At 42.8% G+C, this 25388-nt stretch overlaps 1 long non-coding RNA gene across 2 annotated transcripts in view; it reads left to right on the top strand.

Moving 5' to 3' along the window:
• The first annotated feature begins 838 nt into the window (after positions 1 to 838).
• The window catches only part of LOC148125063 (uncharacterized), a 558115-nt gene continuing 533565 nt past the window's right edge, over positions 839 to 25388 (top strand). For both annotated transcript variants that reach the window (XR_015744685.1, XR_015744684.1), the window contains exon 1: positions 839 to 1204. This is a non-coding gene — a long non-coding RNA (uncharacterized LOC148125063). The remainder of the gene's footprint in view (positions 1205 to 25388) is intronic.

The following is a 25388-nucleotide window of genomic DNA, read 5'->3' on the forward strand; positions in this document are numbered from 1 at the left end:
CAAGTCCAGCTCTTCATTCAGTCTATCAAAATATTCAAGGTGGTCCTAATATTACCAAACGTTGACTAAGACCCTTTCCATATTGTCTTGCTCGTCTCCTTAATTTTTTTTTTTGGGGGACTTATTTCAGATCTTCCAGATTCTTTGTTATTTGTTGTCCATAGTAAAGGACACCTTCAACCTGGAATTGACTTCAGGAATGGTTCAACAACGCCAAGACAGGAGCATGTCATCACAATGTTCATCTAGTCATGGATCGTTCCAACCATAGAAGAGAAATGGACTCTCATTATTCACCTCAATAAGTCGTGCAAGTAATTCCCATGAACATTGCTTTTTGGAGCTTATCTTCACCCAGGCAGGTGCCCTGGTGTCTTGCCTCACCTCCTCTTTGGGCAAAAACAAAACAAAAAACCAAGGCTAAGCACACCCCATTCCTTCAACTCTTGCAAAATAATATTTGTTGAGAAAAAGAAAAGTAGAGCTTCTCAATGGGTTGGCTTGCTTCCATGTGTTTCCCTGTGCTTCCTCTTCCCCCTCCTTCCCCCTCCCCAGTCTGGAATGGCCTAGTCCTTATTTATATTTGACCGAAATGTCTTCGTATTTTGGCCCATTTTCGTCATCTGGTGGGGAAAACAAGAGCTGCAAATGAGGGCAAACTTGGCCAGACAAGGAGATGAGGCCATATATTATATTCATATAGATGGGAGGTAGGCCCACCCAAACATCCCTTTTTAATGAACTGATTTGCAGGTTGCCACTGACCTGCTTGCCTTAACCTATGAGAGCTGGTTTGGTGTTGGTGGTGGAGCCTGTCTCTTGGAGGTGAAGTCTCTCCCGAATTCAGCTTCATTCTCAGCTCTGGAAGGAGCTGGAGAGCGGGAGGTTTTCCTCAGCATGACAACCGAGAAGGGAAATGCTATTCATCGAATGAGGCGGCTCTCGGCAGACTTCAGATCTCCGCTCGGCCCCAGAGCCAGCCTCCTTCCCCTCTGCCTGTAAAGGAGGATGTCCAAACTCGCTCCGGGACCCCGGATTTACTTTACAAAGTTGGAAGGATCGTCTGAATCTGGTGTTTTTCTGTTCTGCGGGTGCCAGGAAGACGTGGGAAGCTCCGCCGAAGCCTCTTTGGAGATGCAGATTTTTGGCTGATGGAGGAGCCACGCAACCGAAAGTGGAAGGGATAGGAATGGAGACTGTCCAGGTTAGTGGAAAAGCTCCTTCAGGGGAGACCGAAGAAAGTTTTAAATGGGGTTATGGTCAGCGTTCGATTTTTATTCATCGTTCTGAGGGGGAAAGGCTTTCCTTGTTTTTCTTTTCTCGCTTGATCAGTGAGGGCTTTGTGTTTTGCAATGCAGGTTACCATACTGTACAGCTAGGGGAAGGACACGTGATAGAAAAATGTTTCACTGACTTTCTTTAAACAGCTGCAGAAGGAAAGAAAGAGAGAGAAGAGAGAGAGAGAGAGGGAGGGGAGTGGGTGTGTTAGAAGATTTATTTCAGTTGGCGGAGAAAAATTGTTAAGAAATGTGACTATTGATTCCTCCCTGGCACCCTCCATTTAATGCTCCTCCTTTAACCTTGATTGATCTAGTAAACTTCAGGAAAGTTGCTGAGAAACTTAATTTGAGTTGTGCCTGATGTGAATGCAGATGTTGGAGAGCGGTTATTTTCTTTCTCCTTGCGTATTGTCTTGCTAAGCAGAAGGAGCCAGTAAATTCTTTTTTCCCTATTAAAACATTGATCATATAGCACCAGAGTCGTTTTCATCTGTATTCTAAGTCATGTCGTGAATTTCAAAGAGGCTGCAGTTGTGGTGAAGGGGTGTGGGAAAGATTGCCTGAAAGAGACCCGTTAGGAGTAGAAGGATAAACTTGATTTGGGGTCAGAGACCACCTGCCTGTTACATACACATCATACGTAATCAGGCAGACAATCAAAAAGAAGTGAAAAGAGAATAACGTTCTCAAAGCGTTAAACCACACGAAATAATCTTAGGATAACTTCCACACGAGAAAGAGAGAGGAGGCATAAAAACAACCCAAAGAGAACCTGGGCTATCCTGGAGATTTTGGAAGACCCAGTTTCTAAATGTCCGTGGAGATTTTCAAGTCCTCCAGCTCGTGGTTGTCCCAAAGATGCTTTCTTTTTTTGTTTTTTTCAAGAGGCAACTGGACTTTCTGGTTTTTCTTGAAGACGTTTCACTTCTCATCCAAGAAGCTTCTTCAGCTCTGACTGGATGGTGGGGAAGGAACGAAGGAAGTTAGAAAGAGAAGGAAGGATGGTAGAAGGAAGGAAGAGGAGGGAGGGAAGGAGGAGAGAGAGAAGGAAGGAAAGAAGGAAGGAAGGAAGGAAGGAAGGAAGGAAAGAAGGAAGGAAGGCAGGAAGGAAGGAAGGAAGGAAGGGGAAGGGAGGAAGGAAGGAGAGAGGGAGGAAAGAAGGAAGAAATGGAAGTCTATGGAGATTCTCCATCATCCAGGTCCTGGTTGTCCCAAAGGTGCTTTTTTCAAGAGGCAACTGGACTTTCTGGTTTTTCTTGAAGACGTTTCACTTCTCATCCAAGAAGCTTCTTCAGCTCTGACTGGATGGTGGGGAAGGAATGAAGGAAGTTAGAAAGAGAAGGAAGGAAGGTAGAAGGAAGGAAGAGGGAGAGAAGAAGGAAGGAAGGAAGGAGAGGAGGAGAGGAAAGAAGGAAGAAATGGAAGAAGGAAGGGAAGAGGAAGGAAGGAAGGAAGGAAAGGAAGAAGGAAGAAATCTATGGAGATTCTCCATCATCCAGGTCCTGGTTGTCCCAAAGGTGCTTTTTCAAGAGGCAACTGGACTTTCTGGTTTTTCTTGAAGATGTTTTGTTCTTCATCCAAGAAGCTTGTTCAGCTGAAGAAAAAAACAAGGAAGTTCCAGCTGCCTCTTGAAAAAGCACCTTGGGGGCCAGTTGGTAAGAAGACTATGTTCTCCTTGTTTGGCCTAGCGAGGGAGTGAGGTGATACAGGCACCCTTGAAGCTACGCAGAAAATGCAGTGATGTGTGTGTAACTGTCTCAAACTCAAATGGACTCAAAGGTTTTTGCATTGGAGTGTTTTTGTATGTCCTTCAGAGGGCAGAGAACAAAAACTGTCCCCTCTCAAAATGGTCTCCAGTGAGACAAGCACAAGATCCAAACTGGTTGGTTGAAAGTTCTTCCAGGGAGGCCACCACCAAAACAGGCGGAGAAGTGAAGTCTATTGAGATATTTTTGTTAACCTGAATCCAATACTTGTTGCCTTGGCTTCATTTTAGTCTAGCCAAAGCCAAGTGAGATCAAATATTGAAAGTCTTCAGTTCTCAGAATCTCCTAGCCAGCAGTTTATCATCCTAAGTTCATAATGACGGCCAGTAAACCAAACGGCTTTAAAAGGGGATTGGCTAAATTCTTGGAGAACGTGTCTAACAAAAGTCTTAGTCTCTTGAGTTTGGAGGAAGCCCCCAAATATAGTTGTAGCAAAATAATAAGAGAGGGATGATGTTCTCCTTCTGTTCTGACCCAAGTCTTGTTCCAAGCAAACGAACACCAAACAGAGATAAAAGCAAAACCTTTTTAATGCTTCTCCGTGAATTCCGTTCATTCACAGTAACAATGCTATTAAAAGCTAATTGTCCCAAATAAGAACAAGCCTTGCCAAGGTTGTGCAAGGCTGTCAAGAACACTAGATTAAATTGCAAGGAAATAATCAAAACCAAAAGTCTCCAAACACAAACCAGGATAGTCCGAACTTCCGCAAGACTTGAAGTGCAAGAACGTCTTTGCTTCCTGCAAAGAATCCCACCTCTGAAGGCTGGCATTTATCCCTTAAGGGAGAGGCCATCATCTTGCAGCCTTACTCCCGAGTCGCCCGTGCTGCTGCAGCTGCTCTTTCCTTCAAGCAACCCTGGGCACAGGCTCCCTGGGGTTCTCTTCCTCACTGCTGCCAGCCTCCACAATCTCCGAAGGCATTATTTCATTCCCTGATGGTCCTGGCCCCATCTCTGTCTCACACACAGGCCCCTCACCTGAGTCCTCACTCTCCGAGACCTCAGCCACCTTCACCTGCTGCCAGCAAACCACAACACCTTCTCCTTTTCAAGTGGCCTTTCATTGGCCATCATGAGAAAATGCCCGGAGTTGTCCAATGGGATAAGGATAATATTGTCAGCCTTTTCTTTGAGATGCTACTTATCTACTTGGAGAGCCTTGATTCTCTTTTGCTTTGGAGATGTCCACCATCATAGGAGTCTCACTTCCTCTTGTCTGAAGTCGGGAAGTCTACCAACATTTTTTGCTACGTGAAATCACACCAACATGTATCTTTGTATCCAGCCATGAGAGCAAGATTCCTCCTACTTCAGCTGTCTTTGGGCATCTTCCCATCCATTCGGGTCAAAAGGTTTACTTCCCTCCACGGTGTCACCTGAGCCTCAGGCTAATTTATTTCTGTCATGGTGGTATGTCTTGGAGACAAGGGTGGCGGTGAAAAAGGGGAGAAGAGGCAATTACTTTAAGATGTGTAGTAAGGAAGACCTACTAGACATTCCATCAACCAATTCCCACCTCTCTCCCTCCTAAATATAGGTCTATATATAGTCAATGTTTTTCTTTGCAGCTGAAGCTACACAAATGTCAGTTCAAAATGAGCTGGAATTAAAAATGATTTTTTAAAAAAAAAAATATATAGCACCTGGGCTGCTCCAAAGTTTTCGTTCAGGGCAGATTGAACAAGACCTACAGCTGAAAAACCTTAGACATAATGGATAGATTCTATAGAGTACAGGTAGTTCTCAACTTAAAACAGTTTGTTTCGTGACTGTCCAAAATTACACCGGCCCTGAAAAATGTCGATTATGAACATTTTTTTTTTCATAGTTATGAATCAGATCAGGAGTGAAACTTTCTGATTTATCTACAAAACATACAATTTTGCAAGCCAGAACTAAGGCGAAATTTCCTGACAGTCAAAACAATTAATCAGGGGGACTCTTTGCCTCCAGAAGTTGTGAATGTGCCAACACTGGAAGTTTGAAGAAGAGATTGGATAACCATTTGTCTGGAATGATATAAGGTTTCCTGCCTGAGCAGGGGGTTGGTCTAGAAGACCTCCAAGGTCCCTTCCTACTCCGTTATTCTGTTAATTATTCTCAGGAAATGGCCACATTTACAAGATTTAAAAATGGAATGCTTTATCAGATACAACTTCACTTCAACACTTAATAGATGTTCATCTACTAATCAAAAGTATACTATCCATTGCCCATCCTAGTGTCTGGAGATGTTTCCGTCCTTTTTTCACTGCAGAAAGTGGACGATTCTTCTTCTATCCTGAATCTTGGCAGGAAAACTCTCTTGTCTCTCTCTTACGCTTCCTCACTTTTTATACCTCGGGTTTCCCAGAAGGTTTTTCTTCTGCTCCTTTTCAGTTTTGAATTTTATCATCGATTCTTATGCTAAGAAGGGTCAGGAGAGGAAGGGTTTCTCACATTAGACGTGAAGTTCCTCATGAATAATGGCCCATATCACCTCTATTGTCTGCTTCCAAGCAGAGGGCCGGAGGAGAAATCGCAAAGCAAGGGAAATGAGCAGGAAGGGTTTGAGAGAAAAAGGTTTTGAGGGATCCTAAGAGCCAAGGAGACCAAATGCAAGGAGGAGCAGCAGCTGGTAGTTTCAGAGAAGAAAGGGGCGACGTTTTCTGCAGATGAGAAAAATACGATGCTTCATTCTACGCCTGCTCAACCGATGAGATTGTTGAGCAGCCATAGAACGAAGCGTAACGTTTTGGTTTTTTTCTGAAATCTTTGACGAAGGATTAGAAATGTCCCAAAGGAGAATCTTTGGAGTCAAAAGAGGCTACAGGTTGTTTACCCTCCTGTCATTTTTTTTTTGTTTCCCTTTTTAATTGTTTTCTTTCAAAGGAAATTCACTGAGTATAGATCACTTTGAGGTTTTCCTGGAATTCTGATAACAACGAGCATCTTTACAAGAGGGACAATCAATGCCTTCTACTGTTTCCCTGTCCTGGTAGAGAGACTGTATGGCTGTAGTAAATTGAATTGCAAAGTGTTGAGTTTATTTTGGGTCAAACCGGCCTTTTTCGCTCATGTTCCCTCTTTCCCTGTGTTAATGAATGCAAAAAAAAACCCTTATTGTCTTCTCTTTTATGGCTTTGAGTTGGCTTGCTGATATAAAGTCTTACTGGCAGTGGTGTCATGCAGTCCTTTTAAGCGATTTGCAACTGCTAGTTGGTCAATTTTTCCCATTTGCCCAGAAAAAGAGTAATGCAGTAGATAAGGAAATATAGTCCAAATATAGATACTCCAATGCTGAATCAATCAATCTATCTTTCTTTCTTTCTTTCTTTCTTTCTTTCTTTCTTTCTTTCTTTCTTTCTTTCTTTCTTTCTTTCTTTCTTTCTTTCTTTCTTCCTTCCTTCCTTCCCTTCCTTCCTCCTCTTTCTTTCTTTCTTTCTTTCTTCCTTCCTTCCTCCCTCCCTCCCTCCCCCTTTTCTTTCTTTCTTTCTTTCTTTCTTTCTTTCTTTCTTTCTTTCTTTCTTTCTTTCTTTCTTTTTTTTCTTTCCTTCCTTCCTTCCTTCCTTCCTTCCTTCCTTCCTTCCTTCCTTCTTCCCTCCCTCCCTCCCTCCCTCTCCCCTTTTCTTTCTTTCTTTCTTTCTTTTTCTTTCTTTTTCCTTCCTTCCTTTCTTCCTTCCTTCCTTCCTTCCTTCCTTCCTTCCTTCCTTCCTTCCTTCCCTCCCTCCCTCCCTCCCTCCCCCTCCCTTCCTTCTGGTAGTTGGGTATCTCATGGGAATTTGTACTTCAATAGGTTTCTCTCATACTCATGCCTCTTCCAGGTAGGAAGTGGTCAACTGCTCAACTTGTTAAATGAGACATTTTGACCTCGAAACTTGTTATATTAAGGATATCATGAATTTAAGATGCAACTTGTACAAATGATAAGACTAAGAAATCATCCTATTCATTGATTCATTCACTGATGGGTTCAGTTTGTCAACTCTAGGAACTGATATTCCAATCCTAAGATTTCAGAGCTAAGTCAGGTGAAATGCCTTTAAAACAAAGATGATGATCCTTACTTGGATATTGATGTCCCTGAGCCTGGAGAACCCCAACTCTCTCTCTCTCTCTCTCTCCCAGGATCCCTGTAAAATTATGGACTAGGACTACTTCAGAATGAACCCTATTTTTCTCCTCTCCACCCCCAGTGCTACTACAAGAAGCAAATAGCGTAGTCCTTCAAAGATCTTTGACATTTCTAAGGAAAGATCTCGGTCTGTAGAGAGCGAGCAATAACATTGAAGAAAGTATGCAGGAAAGGGAAAATAAGAGATATTTAGACTTGAGAAAGGAGAAGTGTGAGAAAGGAACTCAAAATAACCCTGCCTTGATGCTGCTTGGTGTAAGAAGGGGCCGAGGGCAACTCTGGCAGATTTTCAGGAGTCACCTTCTTGAGAGTGTGATGCTTCCCAAAGATGAATTGTACCTGGTTCCAGGATGGTTAAGAAGACACAATTAAGAACATTGCTAAATGTCTATGGAGATTCTCAGTCCTCCAGGTCATGGTTGTCCCAAATATGTTTTTGTTTTTTTCAAGAAGCAACTGGACTTTCTGGTTTTTCTTTGAACATGTTTCACTTCACATCCAAGAAGTTTCTTCAGATCTGAAGAAGCAATTCAGAACAGTTCAGCAATGGAATTGATCCCTGGAGGTGGATGATCTCTCCTTTCACATAAGCCATTGAGAAGAGACTGCAAAGCTACTCTTTATCATTGCTGTGACTTTCCTACACCAAGGAAGGGTTTGGATTCAACCACCCTCCTCGGAGGTCAGGCTAGAGAGGAACTCCAGGAATTGCAACCCAAAACTGGATTACATGGTGCTACGTTACCCTTTCCAGATATATGATAAATGTCTCAGAGATGTCTCCAGGTCTATGATCATTGTTGGTGTTTATTCTGCAGTTCTAGCATTTTTGGTGTCAGTCTGTCCATCCATCCATCCATCCACCCACCCACCCAACCACCCACCCATCCATCCATGCATCCATGCATCCATCCATCCATCCATCCATCCATCCATCCATCCATCCTCCCTCCCTCCCTCCATCCTCCATCCATCCATCCGCCCTTCCTCCATCCTCCATCCTTCCTCCATCCTCCCTCCATCCATCCTCCATCCATCTATCTATGCTCCCTCCCTTCCTCCCTCCATCCTTCATCCATCCATCCATCCTCCCTCCCTCCCTCCATCCTCCATCCATCCATCCTTCATCCATCTATCTATGCTCCTCCTTCCTCCCTCCATCCTTCATCCATCCATCCATCCTCCTTCCTCCCTCCATCCTTCATCCATCCATCTATCCTCCCTCCCTCCCTCCATCCTCCATCCATCCATCCTTCATCCATGCATCCATCCATCCTCCTCTATCCATTCTCCATCTATCTATCTATGCTCCCTCCCTTCCTCCCTCCATCCTCCATCCATCCATCCTCCATCCATCCATATATCCATCCATCCATCCATCCACCCACCCACCCATGCATCCATGCATCCATGCATCCATCCATCCATCCATCCTCCCGCCCTCCCTTCATCCTCCATCCTCCATCCTTCATCCATGCATCCATCCATCCTCCCTTCCTCCATCCATCCTCCATCCATCCATCCACCCTCCATCCATCCATATATCCATCCATCGATCCATCCTCTATCCATCCTTTATCCATCCATCTCTATCAAAATGCAATTTGAAGACTCTTTTTCTTTCGACCATGCTTCAAACTCCCAAATATTTTCTGGGCAGCTGTGCCTGTAATGGCGGATAGCTGGCCCAATAGGGAGGACAAACGGATTACACCTGTTATATGTTGCTTATGCTCCAATCAGATATCAAGGGGAACGTATGGTGGGGTAGCCGATTTGTGAAACTGGCCACCAGTGCATAATTGGCAACCTCATTACAGTGACTTCTTTGAGGCATTCTACATTCTGAGGACAGAACCATTCTTCTATTCTGTAGTACGCTGCAAACAGGGCAGCCTTGGCCTACTTTATTTGGGTTTGTTTAGTGACCGTCGGAAGGGAGAAATGCTTGTGTATTCAAATTTGGTTTCTCGGTGGTTTCTGACTTGTTTTTTTTTTTTTTTAAAGTGGGCTTTTTGTGGTGATGTAACCTTCAGGAGAAGGGACCTTCCTTTGGGTTGAAGGCCGAAGTGCATTTGGCTCTGTTTCTAGCAAGCGTGTAAGAAGCGGTGGGTGCGATAGTCTGTTTTCTCTTCAAAGCGCTCCCAAGTTGTGGACAGGGATGACGTTACCGGGTGGGTGGGTTGGGCGAGGAGCCACTTCGAAAGCCCCCTCCTCTTCCCCCAAATTATGGGACTGATATCTGTGCTTATCTCTTTTCTGGCCCCGTTTCATCCATTGCAGCTCCTCAGCAAAGTCATCGTTTCGGAACGCCAAAGCTCCTCTTCTCATTACACTCTTATCGATCTGATTGCAGGGCCTTTAATGGGAAGGCTCACGCGTGAGAGGGGAGGGGCTGTGCGAAGCTCAGCCTGGCGTTTTCGTCCTGGTGGGGTTCCTGCAGGAGAAAAGCTGCAGGACCCCGACTGAAGACCCCTCTCCACCGCCTCTTTTTTTTTCTTTTCCTTTTCAAGTGGGGGAGGGATTGACAGGAATGGTTTGTTCTTTGTCAGATCTTGGAACGGGCCTTCCAACATTGGGAGGGTTATAATATGAAATCTTAGATAGCGATGGGTTCGAAATGCTCTGTCTGTCTCTGTGTGTGTGTGTTTAAATTAAGCTTTGGAATCATGAAAAGAGCTTTGATAAAGTCTTTTTCTAAATTTGTTTCTAAATATTAAAATAGGTTTTGATGTTAAAATAATGGTTTTCAAGACCTGTCCTCCTTTCCTCCCTCCCTCCTCATCATTTCTTCCTTCCTTTCTTCCTCTTTCCTTCCTTCTTCCTTCCTTCCCTTCCTCCTTCCCTTCTTCCCTTCCCTTATTTATTCCTCCTTCTTCTTTCTTCTCCTCCTTCCTCCCTTACACTCTATTCCTCCTTCCTTCCTTCCTTTCTTCCCTTCCTTATTCCTCTCATTTTATTCCTCCTTCCTCCTTCCTTCCTTCCTTCCTCCTTCCTTCTTCTTCTTCCTTACACTCTTCCTTCCCTCCCTTCCTTCCTTCTTCTTCTTCTTTATACTTTATTTTCCATTCAGATCAGGAGCCGAACGTAAGACAGGCTTTGTGAAACCAGTGGATTGATGCTTAGTCAAAGCCTGTTTAGTTTTGGATCCCAGCCAACATCATATATTGAGCCTATTTTTTTGTTGTTTAAAAAAGAAAACGTTTTTCACTGCATACCTTTCTTGGAAATGGCACACAATAAGACGAACCAATTTGGAAAGAGTGAGGATTCAAGATTTTTCTTTTATAGCAGAGATTTCTCTGTGGTTCAAGAACAATTGAAGAGTTGTCAATCCATTTCTCCTCCCTGTTCTTCATCTAGCCAAGCCCCTATGCTGCTCCAAGGGGAGATTTTAATATGCCTTTGTTGCGTGAACAGCTGCATGAATTTGTAGTGCTGTTATTGTGGCTGCTAGTTGAGTTGATAAAAAAAGGAGGAGGCGGTTCAGAACCTGGCATTTCCACCAAGGTGGAAGACTGCAAAATAGAGCATTAACTGTTTTCTACCCCTCTTTCACAATCTGTTTTTTTTTCCCCATTGGGAAAATACCATTATTATTATTATTATTATTATTATTATTATTATTATTATTATTATTATTATTATTATTATTATTATTATTATTATTTGAGTCTATTTAACGAAACGGATTGTAGAAATCCATGTCATTGTGTTTGAGGTTTATTTGAGATTATTGTACATTTCATTGTTCATTGCTGTAGAATGGAGTAGACATTCACACAACTGTCACATGACAAAGTCCACAGCATTTCAAGTAAACGTCAGCGATGGCATTTACCATTCAACACTATTCATGGCTCCATATTTACACACATCCTTTAAACATCTCGTTTTGAGGTCGTGGAGGACAAAGGAAAATAGATATAAAAAAAGATTCTCTCGGATTTCATTCTCCAGCTTTTCAGTAGCGTCTTGGTTTTTTCTGATCAGCATGTAAGCTTCTGTCGCTATATGGAGCTCTTTGCTTGTGTTTTCGATCAGCACAAAAGTTGTGGTGTGGTGGAAATCAAGTGATTTGCATTTGAGGGCTCCAAAGCATCTGAACGAAATCAAAACCCGTTTTCGTTTTATGTATGAATTTGGACGTACTTCGTTTTCAGTGCTGATTTTTCTCTTGGTCGAAAAATCTTACTGGAAACCAGTGTCTTTGTGGGGAATTTTAAAAACAGGGTATTTGTTTTTAAGAAAGCAGGAGTTGGACAGATGCTTTATTTCTCACTCTATTGCCCATGGCTGATCCTCTGTTAATTATTTAAGATATATTTAATCTCTTCTCTCGACCTTTACCCGCACCACAGAAAGAACTTAAGCCATACATTTGAAATAACAAGGGCTTATCTCCGTTTTCTGTCCGTCGGACGAATTCGCTCCTAACCCCCTCCACCCCCAATTCTTCCCACCCACTTTTCCATCGGTATCAGATTGAGGTTTAAAATAAAATAATAATCATTCTTTTTTTAAAAAAATGCTTAGCATCTCAAAGCTGGTGGGGAAATTGTTATCGCGAAGCACCTGTTTATAGACAAAAAAAATATGAAATATAAAGGAAGAAAGGCGACCAAACTGAAACAATAGGATGTCGGAAGCAAAGTTACTGGATGGATGTGATCCAGGTGTTAAGAGCTTATTTGCATATTTCCCACCTTTTATAAACCACCCCCCACAAGATACACCTGCTATGGAAACTAATTTGATAGTTGTAAGCAACTGCTACAGGCTATCCTTCCCTTCCCAAGGTGTGCAGAATGCGTTATCTCGAGCCAAACGTTTAAGGAACACGCTGGCTCCCTTATTTACAGGGTCAGAAAGCGTTTTTCCCTAAGAGGTGAGCAATGCAGATCACAGCACATAAAACAGAAGGCTCATGTTCTCACAGGCAAGCATGGACACACGGACACACAAACACACACACACACACACACACACACACACACATGCACACTCACGGCATCATCAGCATAAGGTCATCCTTCCTTCCCCCCAAACATTTCTAACGCGGGGTTTGTCAAAAGCCAAACTCTTCCAAAATGTCCAATGGTTTCCGGACGATTCTTTTCATCGTCTCCTCCACGTGGGACGCGTCTATCCAGAATGTCTGGATGAAAAAAAATATAAAATAAGAAAGGTGAGGACTCTGCCATCTTTGGCTTTGAATTCATCCATTTCCCTGTTTCCATCCTCAACAACACCCCCCACCCCCGGTCTCCTCTACCATCACGCTCTCAGTCATCTGGTATTCCTCATGCCGTTCTCCATTCTTATGACGGTAGCAGCCTCCCTGGCTGTTGAATGAAACCGTCGCCGCGGGAGGGAAGGAAGGAGTTGGAGCATCATTGTCAATGCCATGACTGTCTATTGTTCCCCCTTCTTGGACGCTGTAGGTTCCCTGAACCTCATTCTCTATCGGTGACCCTGATCCAAGGGTAGTGGAGAAAATCAGCAAGAGTCGTCTTCCTCCTCCTCCTCCTCCTCCTCCTCCTCCTCCTCCTCCTCCTCCTCCTCCTCCTCCTCCTCCTCGTCCTCCTTTCCCCTTCTTTCCTTCCTTCTTCTTCCTTCTTCCTTCCTCCTCCTCCTCCTTCCTTCCTTCTTTCCTTCTTTCCTTCTTTCCCTTCTTTCCTTCCTTCCTTCTTTTTCTTTCCTTCCTTCCTTCCTTCTTTCCTTCCTTCTTTCTTCCTTCTTTCTTTCCTTCTTTCTTTCCTTCCTTCCTTCCTTCCTTTCCTTCCTTCCTTCCTTCCTTCCTTCCTTCCTTCCTTCCTTCCTTCCTTCCTTCCTTCTTTCCTCCGTCCTTCCTTCCTTCCTTCCTTCCTTCCTTCCTTCCTTCCTTCCTTCCTTCCTTCCTTCCTTCCTTCTTTCGCACTGTTACAATAAACAGCTCCCGTACATCCTGCAAAATTCGGAGCTGCAATGAGTGGGCGGTGGGGTGGATTCTTTGTTGCTTCCCTGTGTTTTGTGACTCACTGGCTATATTTCAAAATGCCAGGCTTTCTTCTGGAGATTTGGGTGGGGTGGGGGATGCTGATTGGAAAGGCGAGGTAGATGGTTGGGATTCACTTTATCATCAAGCAATAAAAAATAATTATTAAGTTGCAACCACCAAAGGCAACTTGGATGGATCCGGTGGGATGCTTACCCCGAAAAACCAAAAGGATGGATGTGTTTGCTTGGAATTCAGTGTTTCCAAGACTTACATTTTGGAGAAATATATCACTTACAGTTTGGAAGCATATCTATCGCCATCTACCTGTCTGCCCATCGCTCCCCCTTCTGTCTTTTCTGTCTAGGACCAGACACCAGTGGTTTTTTTTTAAAGAGGCCGGAAACAGCATGGAATTCATGTTTAGCTTGGACCTCAGCCAGATAGAAAGCTGAGCTTTGGTGTGTTTTGCAGCATGCGACTTTGCAACGGCAAATGAAAGGAATGTGTGTGTGCATGTCTCTCTTACATAAGATATTTGGATTGTTGGAAGACCGACAAGTAAAATCCATTTAATTAGGTTGCCTTTGAAAATAGTTAGGTTCTTTGTTGCCTTCTTATGCTTGAGTTTCAGATTTCCACATCTTATTCAAAAGCAAGAATGTTTAATGGACTTTGCGCCCAGCAGTATCCGGATTGATCATATTTAAACTCCAATTGTTAGAAACAACCTCTCAGCTCTTTAAAAGACATGTTTTCAAAATAATAATAATAATAATAATAATAATAATAATAATAATAATAATAATAATAATAATAATAATAAATTCCTCTATATTCTAGCTCTGGTGAGCTTCATTATTCCATATTGGTGGAAGCATAAGAAATAGAAAGAAAATTGTTTCGATTGAGCTTCCAACAAAGCCAAAACGGCATTATTATAGCTGCTTCGTTTCTCACGATAGAAAGGATTCAAACTATAGGCTTTCTGAGTTCCTATTTTTAGCTGGCTTGCTCATTACACTGCCATCAAGCAAAGTATTTTGATCTCAGTAATTATGTGGAGAAACATTTCAAATCACTTCAGCATGTTTACTCCTTACACCTTGAAATGTCTCGGTGATTATGAAGGTCTGGTATCACTTTCAACCTGTCTAATTTTAGTCGTTTAATGCTTTCCTTGCCACAAACATGCCTTAAACTTCCACCAAGTATTTCTTGTCTGTTCCTAGCCAATAACTCCCTGTAGGCCATGTAATGCTGGCATTTTATTTGATTGGGCTGGAAAGAAAATTGAGAACTTTGAAAATAATGCCTACAGCAATAATAATGTATACGCTGCTAAACTATCTAAAAAGGAAGTATTGCCATCTTTATTCTCATCTTCCCTATTACCTATCTCCTTATCTTCGGATGACTATAACTTTGTTGCTTATTTATTTATTTTATTAAGCGATTATAAGATAACAGGTATAAGTATAAACATAGTTATGAATACATGAAATGGATACATATAAGAAAAATAAAAAAATAAAAGAAACAATAGGACAGGGACAGTAGGCACATTGGTGTGCTTATGCACGCCCCCTACAGACCTCTTAGGAAAGGGGTGAGGTCAATAGTAGACAGTCTCAGGTTAAAGTTTTTGGGGTTTGGGGAAGAAACCACAGAGTCAGGTAGAGGATTCCAGACATTGACCACTCTGCGGCTGAAGTCGTATTTCCTGCAATCAAGTTTGGTGCGGTTAACCTTGAGTTTGTATCTATTGTGTGCTCTTGTGTTGTTATGGTTGAAGCTGAAGTATTCATTGACAGGTAAAACATTGCAATGTATTATTTTATATACTATACTTAGATCAGACCAAAGGCGGCGTAGTTCTAGGTTTTCTAGGTCTAGAATTTCAAGTCTGGTGCCATAAGGTATTCTGCAACGAGTAGAGGAGTGGAGAACTCTTCTTATGAAATATTTCTGGACTTTCTCAACTGTGTTAATATGAGATACGTAATGCGTGTTCCAGACTGATGAGCTGTATTCAAGTATTGGTTTTGTATGCCCTAGTTAGTAGTTAGTAGTGTGATATTACCAGAGAAAAAGCTACGTAAGATTAGGTTAACAACTCTTAATGCCTTTTTAGCTATGTAGTTACAGTGGGCTCTAGCACTTAGATCATTTGAGATGAGTACTCCAAGGTCTTGACTATTCAGCTTGTGTTTTATTTTCTGATTGTTTTTGCCAATATGTAAGACAGAGCATTATCACTATTGTTGTTTGTACATTGAGAGATTATGCACCGGAAACAAATTCTTTGTGTGTCTAATCACATTTGGCCAATAAAGAATTCTATTCTATTCTGTTCTGTTCTGTTCTGTTCCATTCCGTTCTGTTCCGTTCCGTTCCATTCCACTCCGCTCCACTCCACTCCACTCTATGAATGGAAAAACAATGATAGCAGAATAACAGTGTAGCAGAATTGGAAGAGACTTTGGAAGTCTTGTAATCCAACACCCTGCTCAGTCTGGAGACTCTATATACCATTTCAGACAAATTGTTGTCTAGTCTCTTCTTAAAAGCCTCCAGTGTTGGAGTATCCACAACTTCTAGAGGCAAGTTGTTCCACTGGTCTAATTGTTTTCACTGTTAGGAAATTTCTCCTTAGTTCTAAGTTGGTTTTCTCTTTGTTTAGTTTCCACCCATTGCTTCTTTTTCTGCCTTCAGGATGGTGGGTCAGAAACTAAATTAAAATAACAGAGTTGGAAGGGACCTTGGAGGTCTTCTAGTTGAACCCCTGCTCAAGCACACCATTTCAAGCATGTGGCTGTCCTTAAAAGCCTCCAAGATTTGGGCTCCCACAACTTCTGGAGGCAAGTTGTTCCTCTGGTTGATTGTTCTCCCTGTCAGGAAATATTCTCCTTAGTTCTAAGTTGCTTCTCTCCTTGATTCATTTCCACCCATTGCTTCTTGTCCTGCCTTCAAATGCTCTGGAGAGTATCTTGACCCCCTCTTTTTTGGTGAAAGCAATTCAAATATTGGAACATTGCTATCGTGTCGCCCCGGTCCTTCTTTTCATTAAAGGATCATTATTGCTATTCTGCAAAAAAACAAAACAAAACACGGTTGGGTGGTTTAGGACCACAGCTTGCCTGAAATAATTTGGCCGATCTTGAGATTACAAAAGTTTTGAAAAAGGGGATGATTTTATAAGGGTTTTTTTTTTTTTTTGCCTTGTTCTACATTGTGTAGGATCAGATTGTGTTTTGGAATGCAACTTTTTTTTCCTGAAGCATCCGTGACCCAGGCTGGCCTTTTCTTGAAGCTAATTCTGAATGCAGTCAAACCCAACTAGCCGGTTCATGGGACATCCTTTTTCCTCATTTATCTTACATTTATCATTTCAGCTGCCATTTCTGTTGATAATTGATAATGTTCCTTCCTTCCTTCCTTCCTTCCTTCCTGCCTGCCTGCCTGCCTGCCTGCCTGCCTTTCCTTCCCAGTGGTCAGAATGCAGTATTGCAAACTAACTCTGCCCACAGCAGCAGTTTGATTCTGCCTGGCTCAAGGTTGACTCAGCCTTCGATCCTTCCATGGTGGGTAAAATGAGGACCCGGATTGTTGGGGGCAAGAGGCTGACTCTGTAAGCCCCTTAGAGAGGGCTGGAAAGCACTGTGAAGCAGTATATAAGTCTGAGTGCTATTGCTATTTTCCTTCCTTCCTTCCTTCCTTCCTTCCTTCCTTCCTTCCTTCCTTCCTTCCTTCCTTCCTTCCTTCTTTCCCCGCAGGTAAGGTAATGTTACAATTTCTTTTGTAGATGGGATGGGTTAGAGAGCTCCCTGACAAATGCTTAAATCAGGAAGGAAGATCTTCTGAAGATGGATGGGGGGGAATCCATTTTTACATTTCAGATTCACTTCTGCTGATCTTTGCATAAAGAGTGAATTATTGCATAAGCTTCCATGACATTTGCAGAGGTGACGTGAGCCTTGAATTACGCATTGGAGTAAAGCTCTTTTTAAATTGCCATTTCCAAGATTTACTGTGTGTATTTTTCCCTGCCTGGTTCATTTGTAATGGGACTCTGTATGCATCCAACTGTTGCACTGAGGTTATAAAAACCACCCTTTCTCTACAGTTATGCCCCTGGTCATGCTGTTGTAACAGGAAGTGTCAGGTGACTTTCATGTTTCCATGGGTAAGCAGTTTGAAAGGATGGGTGTGTTTTGTTTAGTCAATCATAGCTAGGGAAAAATTCTTTTTGGATATAAAAACATGGGTGAGGTTTTTATGGGTTCTTAATCTGAGTCTGATTTTGCTGTTCCTAAACCCCTATGGGACTTTTTCTATTGACTTGAGAGTCAGTCAACAACAAGATATGTTTGATTTCACCCCAAGAGTGGTGTTTACATAGGAACACAGCCAGAGTTTTGCCTTGGACCAAATATTTTTAGTATATATTTTCTTCTGTTATGTTGAGGAAGAAAAATGTAGCGGGACTATAAACTGGCTTCATGTCAGCGTTCCAGCAAACTTCCATTCCAACCAATAACTCCGAGACAGACACCGCTCAAAAGTTTTCTTTTATTTATTTGGATAGTAACTGGCACAGCTGGGGGAATCCCAAACCTGAAAATTCCAGGATTCCTTGCAATAATCAAAACTACAAATCCAACCTCCTACACCCATCATCACATCACATGCCCCAATCATCATCCGTGCCAACTGAAGACTTCCCCTCACATATGCGCACAATAGCATGACCTTGAACTACAAAAAGAATGTTGTTTTGTCTAACGAAATATACCCCAAGAACTTCTACCCTCCCACTTTCCCAGTGTTTTGACCCAAACCCTTTTCCAGTAAGACAAACACGAACCAAAGGGAACATAAACTTTTTAATGAGTCTTATGAACCCCCGGTTAAAAGGCTGCTGCAAACTAATTAACTTTGATAAGCACAAACCTTGCCAAAACTGTACGAGACTGCCAAAAATCACAGATAAGAAATATTTCACAACACAAGAGTCTTCAAATACCAAATTAAGATACCGTAATGTCCACGAGGCTGAGTTTCAAAACATCTTTGCTTCCTACAAAGAATGTTCACTTCACAGCTGGCTTTTATCTTCTTGAAGGAGGGGCCATTACCTTGCAGCCTTACTCCTGAGTCATCCATGCTGTTGCAGCTGCTCTTTCCTGTGAGCAATCCTGTGCGCACGTGCACTTGGTACAGGCTCCTCGGAAATCTCCTCATTGCTGCTGCCAGCCCCCACAATCTCTGAAGGCAGCAGTCCACTCCCTAATGGTCCTGGCCCCTCATCTGAGTCCTCGCTCTCCTCGGCCATCCGCACCTGATGCCAGTAACCACAACACCCAGGCTCAAAATGTGGCAGTGTGGGAGCATCTGGTTTCAATATGGCTTCCAAAGCTGACCCTTCGTAGATGAGACTGCCAATTTGAGTAAATACAAACAATCCTTGACTTCATTCATTTAGGGCCCGTTTAAAGTTACAAGTGAAGGCAGGGAAAAAAGGGACTTATGACATTTTTTCCACACTCATCCCCATGATCATGTGATTAAAATTCAGACACCTGGCAACTGTCTCATATTTTATGGTGGTTGCAGTGTCCCAGGGTCATGCAATCACCTGAATTCTCTTCATTATTGTCTCGCTGAGCAACACAACTTTGGGCTCCATTCTGGTTGTAAGTTGAGGTCTCCCTTTAATAACAACCTATTTTTTATTTGACTTAAGGGATATTGGAGGTCAGGAGGAGGGAGACTTTGTATTAAGCTGGCTATGTTAGTCCGGGTCAAGCTGGCCCTAAAATCAATCTGTTAGTCAGGCCCTTGTTACAGGGTGGCTGATCCGACACCAATTTCATTCCTTGGTATGCTTTATCCTACAAAGGAGAGAGGAAGTGCCCTTAGGGCTACAGCAGCCACTGTCCATCCAGTTTCTCTCAAAATGATTTCCCATTATTTATGTATTTTTTTTAGCACGTAATAAGAACATGACAAAAGAGAAGTAAACATATACACACAATCCACCTAATTGTATACATAACTTCTATGGGATACTGCAGTGGCCTCCTAACTAGATGTCTGACTCAGCTATTCAGATAATTGTCTCTGGCATTGCTTTGTGCAGATCTTCTAGGGAACCAGAGAATGCCCATCATGAGCAATCTTGCACAACGTGTTTAATAATTTGCACATGAAGGTTCCTCATACTTTGAAGAACGTGCCTGTCTTGGAGTTTTGATTCTGTTGGGTGTGTTACTTGGGGGTCCCAAGTAACACACTCAACAGAATCAAAGCTCCAAGACAGGCATGTTCTTCAAAGTATGGGGAACCTGACACTGACTCAACTCTCTATTGGCCGAGGGTGACAGCGGCCATCGCCCGTCCCTTCAGAATGGCACTCGCTTATCTCTCGGGACCCACTGACCCATGTTCAACTGCTGTTCACATGGAACCCTTCTCCATTTTGGCCTTCAAAGTTCTCATTTACATATTTGCCACTACAACCAAGATCTGCACCTGCAGTGGCCTTCCAACTCATCGCAGCCTAGCCCCTGGGGCGTGCTTTGCCGCCAATGGCCATGTATGAGTCTGATGTTCCAGCGCCATCCATTCATGTAATATCTGAAAGAAATAGTAAAGCTAAATATCTAGGGGAAGTTGTAAAGTTCTGAGGACCACAGAAGGTCCTTTTCATGACTTGAGAGCATCTGGAGAAGAAACTTTGAAGAGCATGTTCACAAGAGTAATGGTCTCCTTTCCCTTGCAAACTTACTAGATAAACATTTGGAAGAGCTGGATACCAAGAACACAGCAAATTCAGACCAAAGGAAGTTTTTTTGTGGAGTTTCTGTGGACAGAGATGACATTTCTGGGGGAGTTGCTTCCTTGTGTATTCATCTTACATGACTTCAGAAATCAGCAAGAATGAAGCCTCTGTCCCATACCTGGTTTTTGGTATTCTTGGTCTGAAATTAAACTTTTTATAAGAAAGTTAGATACGAACTTTGAAAAGTGGTTTGAGGAAGATTATGATTAAAAGGTTCATCAAAGAGTGGATAAGAATAGTTGAGTGAATAAATGCCGGGTCCTGCTCATCTATTCCACTTCATTCTCGCCTCAGATCTATTTGCACAGGGACAAAAACTGGAGTCCTTAACTCACCTGGCAGCAAAAGGCCAAGAAGGATGAGAGTGTACCAGGGAAAATGAGAGCCCATAACCCTCTTGAAGACAATTGGGGAGAAAAATCTTGTGTTTGCCAAAGTACTCTGCCATAGGGAAAAGAAGAAAGAGGCATCATAATTTTGGTTTCTTTTTCAATAGTTCCACTGTGGTTTGCAGGAAGAATGAGTGTTGAGTAAAATGAGAAATTGTGGTTGAAGAAAGTGAGTCATGAATTCTTCAGCAACACTATTTGACTCACTTTCTTTCCCCCAAAGGACCTAGAAATGATCCAATGAGTCAAACAGAGAAGTGGCTCAAGTTGAGGCATTTAGATATCATTAGGCAACCTGTGACCCATTGGGTCATCATTTCAGAAAAACGCCCTTGCTTAAAGCCATAAACAGAATGACCATGGGTGGGCAAAAAAGCAGTAAGAACAGGACTGACTTCTGACTTCCTACAAGCTTCCCCGTTGACTTTCCTCAAAACAAGCAGACAGAGAAGGCTGGAATTGACCATCATGTGACTGTGGCTGACCATGGTGGTGTGGCAGCATAGAAAGGCCCACAACTTTGTCAAATTTCAATACTCATGAGTCCTGGCACATTTTCAAGCCGACTGGGCAATTCTGGAAGCCGAAGTCCACAGTTGAAGTTGCCAAGGTTGAATAACACTGGTCTAGAGTGGAGCTGTCAAACTCATGTCATCATGGTGGTGTCACATGACGTATCGGGACTTTTCCCCCCTTCGCTAAACCGGGCGGGGCCGGGCCCAGTACGTGATGCAGCTGGCCCGTGGGCCGTGAGTTTGACACCCCTGATCTAGAGCATCTCCTAGGAATGAATATGTCAGGTGTCTATGTCTATGGTTGTTTTAGAGTAGCCAACCAAAGGGGTACGGGAAAACCAGGGTCAAGGGTGACAATGGATTACATGTCTCAGAGTCGGCTACACCCAGGCAGTGCTGGCCATATTCACTCCCAATAAATCCTTTTGAAATTTTGGAAGTTTGGCTCGAGACTCGTGATTTAATTGGGGCAACTTCCGGAATCCTGACATCAGGCACAAAAGATCAGGTTCGTGACAGTCCAATTAAACTAATTTATTAGTAATCATGCCTAGGAACAGGAATCTTCTCAACTCATGGTTAGCACCTGCTTGGACTTAGATAATGGTCAATGGAATTTAAGGAGGGTTGGACTTAGTTCACTTGTTGATAGCTCTTTTTACCCTGCCTCCAGGTTCTGCCAGTTCTTCTCCTGCAGGATGCTATCTAAACCATGAAAGCCAATCAGGATTGAAAATTAAACAGAGAATCTGACTTGATCTTATGCAGTCTCTTTGATTTTTCCACCCCTCCAAAATAAGTCTCACTGAGTCCAAAAAGATAACAACTCCCTGGACATTTTTCTTCATTCAGCATTTCATAGTTATCTCCGAAAAGGATTTCAAATCCTTTCAATAGGCTATTAAAAGAGGGAGAGGAAAAAATGGAGACCGACGGACCTGGATTCATAATACGGAGGAAATTGGACTTATTAGAAATCTTATTCATTTGAGAGAAGTCCAGTGGCTCTTTACATATCTCACAGAGCTCCATTTTACAACAACGGAATCCTTGGAAAATGTGGAAAATGCTTGTGTTTGTTAAAGCTTGGGGCAGCATTTGCTTGACCTCCTTTGGGATTTACGGCTGCAGAACAAGGAAGAAGGTTTTTTTAACTTCATTTGCACCGATTCGCAGGGTTGTTTAACATTATTGATTCTTCTTGACTTATCTATCTCAGTTGGTGCTGTTGACCCTGGAATGATGTTGGAACAGCCGTTCTCCCACAATGCCCATGCATTAAGTCCATTTACATTCTCCTCTCTCCTCCAGAGACATCTTTTGTTCTTCTAGAAATTGCTCATCCATTGCCTTGGAGAATTGAGTGGTTGCTCCTTCTTGGTCCTCTGGCCTTCATTATGAGCTCCTCTTAGGACACTGATTGGCTCCCCAATCCGCACAAGCTTGAAGTTGACAGAGTTGAGACCTTTGGCCCCCTTCCCTCCCTCTCTGTCCCTTTTGTTGTCTTGTGTTTTTCATCGCAATGGTCAGAAAAAGGACAGGCTGGGGAACAGTAGAATATTCCCAGAGGGTGTCAAGGGACAGCCATCTTTTTCCCTCCCTGGTTCAAGACATTCGGGATTGGGTGAGGAATCACATCACCACACAGAAAGAAAAATGGCTTCTCCCACAAGGACAATAGGCCAAGAGCAATGTTTTAAAAAAAACAACAACAATTAATCAAGCAAGGCCTTTTGTCTGTGACTGGAGAGTAAGAAAAAAGTGGAGAGGCGCAAGAAATGACAATAAGGAAGCTTTCGCCTACTGAAGGACAATGAATTTTGCAGGAAATTGACGTTCCTCTGAGAAATGTGCATATGCAAATCTTTTGTAATAGTTGAGACCTGAGATTCACATGAAAGTGAGTCTCAATAAGAACATCAAGAACTTCTACCTTCCTTTTCCCTAACCAGCCTTGCCATGTGGTGCAGTATTGCACTTACAGGCTATTTCTGCCAATTGCCAGTAGTTCGATTCTCACTCAAGGTTGACTCAGCCTTCCATCCTTCCGAGGTGGAAGGTAAAATGAGGACCCAAGATTGTTGGGGGGCAATTTGCTGACTCTGTAAACTGCTTGGAGAGGGTTGTAAAGTACTGTAAAGGGGTACTGTCTAAGTGCTTACTGCTATCACCTTTCATTTCTCACCCTGTCTTTCTTCGTTTGGAAATTTAAGTCTTTGCCAACTGCTCCTGACTGTAAAAATTTTAAAAAAAGCTGCTAGCATTTCCTGTTTCATACAATGTAGGTCAGTCTTATTGACTTAAATGAGATGAAAAGAAACGATGTGACTGAACATCAGCACCAACAGGGCAAAGCAAGAAAAGAGAGGAAAGTACAATCCAGCTTTGTGTCTAGTGGAGTCAGAGGAAACCGGAAATTCAGATCTGGGTATAATATCATGTGTCTACCCAGAGCGGTGCACCAAAATTAGTGAAAGATTGGTGTCTTAGGTATGCTACTGCCCTCTACCGGACAGAATGGATGTTGGGGATGAAATGAGATTTTCATCGATGAACGAAAATGTTTGGAAATCCTTGGAAAAGAAACCCAGCGTTTTATTCTATTCAGTTTGGGACAAAAAAGAAAAAAACCAATGTCTCCAAACTTTACATATTCTCAGCATTTAAAACATGCTTTTAAAAATCACCACTTGCCACAGAGAAACCAAGCGTTGAGCATTTTGCATTGAGCAAACTGAACATGTGTGGGTTCGGCAATATTTGGGTGGCCTGTTGAAAGTGGCTAAGTCTTATTTTCCAAGACTGATGCACACAAGTATAACTGGATCTTTTCCTAGTTTAGAAACAAAAGTCCTTCTTGAATTTGACTGTTGCAGCTGAGTGGGAATTCTCCCCCATTTCTGGAAGGAGAAAAATATGAAGGGAAAAAAAATTACTCCGATCGGCAAAAGACATTTTGGGTTAGGCTAGGGAACTCCAAACTTGGCAACTTTAAGACTTGTGGACTTCAACTCCCACAATTCCCTGTGCTGGCTGGTGAATTCTATGGCTTGAAGTCCACAAGTCTTAAAGTTGCCAAGCTTGGAGATCCTTGCAGATTCAGTCTAACTGGGACCACAATTGTAATCCAGATAAAATCAAGGAGAGAAAGTGGAATTCCTGGAAGCCTGAGTAACCACCAATAAATCAATAAACAGACACATTGACATCAATCCAATCTACCAACCATTTAGAATGAAAGAACAAACAACAACCACAATCCCAAAAGCAGCTGCCAGGGTTCCAAAAATACACCCATAGCAAACGTAACTCCAAGGCAGGTAGATTCCTCAAAGAATAGTTTTGTTGGCTGTATCATATTGGCACAGTTCTGGTGAAAACTGACTCTGAAGTTTCCCGTGGTTTTCATCTAATTAAACGTAAACATTTTTCACCTTTCCCAAACAATCAGTAACATGATCCAATCAAGGTGCTGTCCAGTTGCCTGGCAACTTCACCCCTCCTCTCTCTGACCACCTGTGAGAATGATCTTGGTTCCCAGGAGAAAGTATTTTGTTTTGGCTACAAACCCCCAGCTATCTCTATTCTTCCCCCTTCCTATCCCTCAGCTCCAGTGTGGCAACACTTAAGGCTCAGGTCAGGTCACCTTCAAAGATGACAGCCACCTTTGAAGACCAATGAACTGCAAATAAACTTATAATTCGACAAATCCCAAGAAATCAGACTGCATCATACACAGCTGATCAAATCAACCCGAAATCAGATCATGGCATTGTCAGAACAATAACACCAGCACTAATTTACATTCACACAGACGGCACTTAAAAACTGTTTAAGTTTTTAAGTTTTTAACTTAAAAACTGAGGACTATGACTCAGCAACTACAGCCGGCCAATCACACAACCTGAAATCAAACCAGGACTTAGTGAGGTATTTAAAAGGCCGGTGCTCCTCCCAGACAAGCACAATCCAAAACGCACTGAAGATGTCTCCTCAAGTGGAGATGAAACATTTGCAACCAAATCGCCAAGCTTGGAGCTCAAACCAACAGCATAATCTGTCGTTCCCCAGTCGGAACCTGAATCTGCAGAGGAAGGCGAGCCGGAACTGGAACAGATGGAGATCGACTTTGATGGCTTGGGTGTGGCTTTATTGGCTTGGGAGGAAAATGGGGAGGAGCAGACCCAGTCAGGCCAGGGCCTTTCAGCATTGGGATGTCTTATAGGCAGGGAGGAAGGGGGAACAGGATGACCAAGAGAGGCTAAGTAGTGAACATGAGAGAAAGAGTTCAGGTGATGCGCAAGGACCGCCCCCTCCTGATCCCTGAGGACGGAGAGTGGAAAGAAGGTGAGAACAGCGCAGGCTGATCCAACAACTCAGGAGGAGAGTGCCCCACCCCTCTTCACAAGGCACACTGGGGAATGAGACTTTGCAGGGGGGGGGGGCAGCTGTGGGGAGGGGCATTTGTGGGAAACAAAAGCTGAATTCCTAGAGTGTTGAA

The sequence above is a fragment of the Pseudonaja textilis genome, chromosome 9 (genome assembly GCF_049901715.1).
Source record: "Pseudonaja textilis isolate UNSWEBS1 chromosome 9, rPseTex1.2, whole genome shotgun sequence".
In the NCBI taxonomy this organism is placed as follows: domain Eukaryota; kingdom Metazoa; phylum Chordata; class Lepidosauria; order Squamata; family Elapidae; genus Pseudonaja; species Pseudonaja textilis.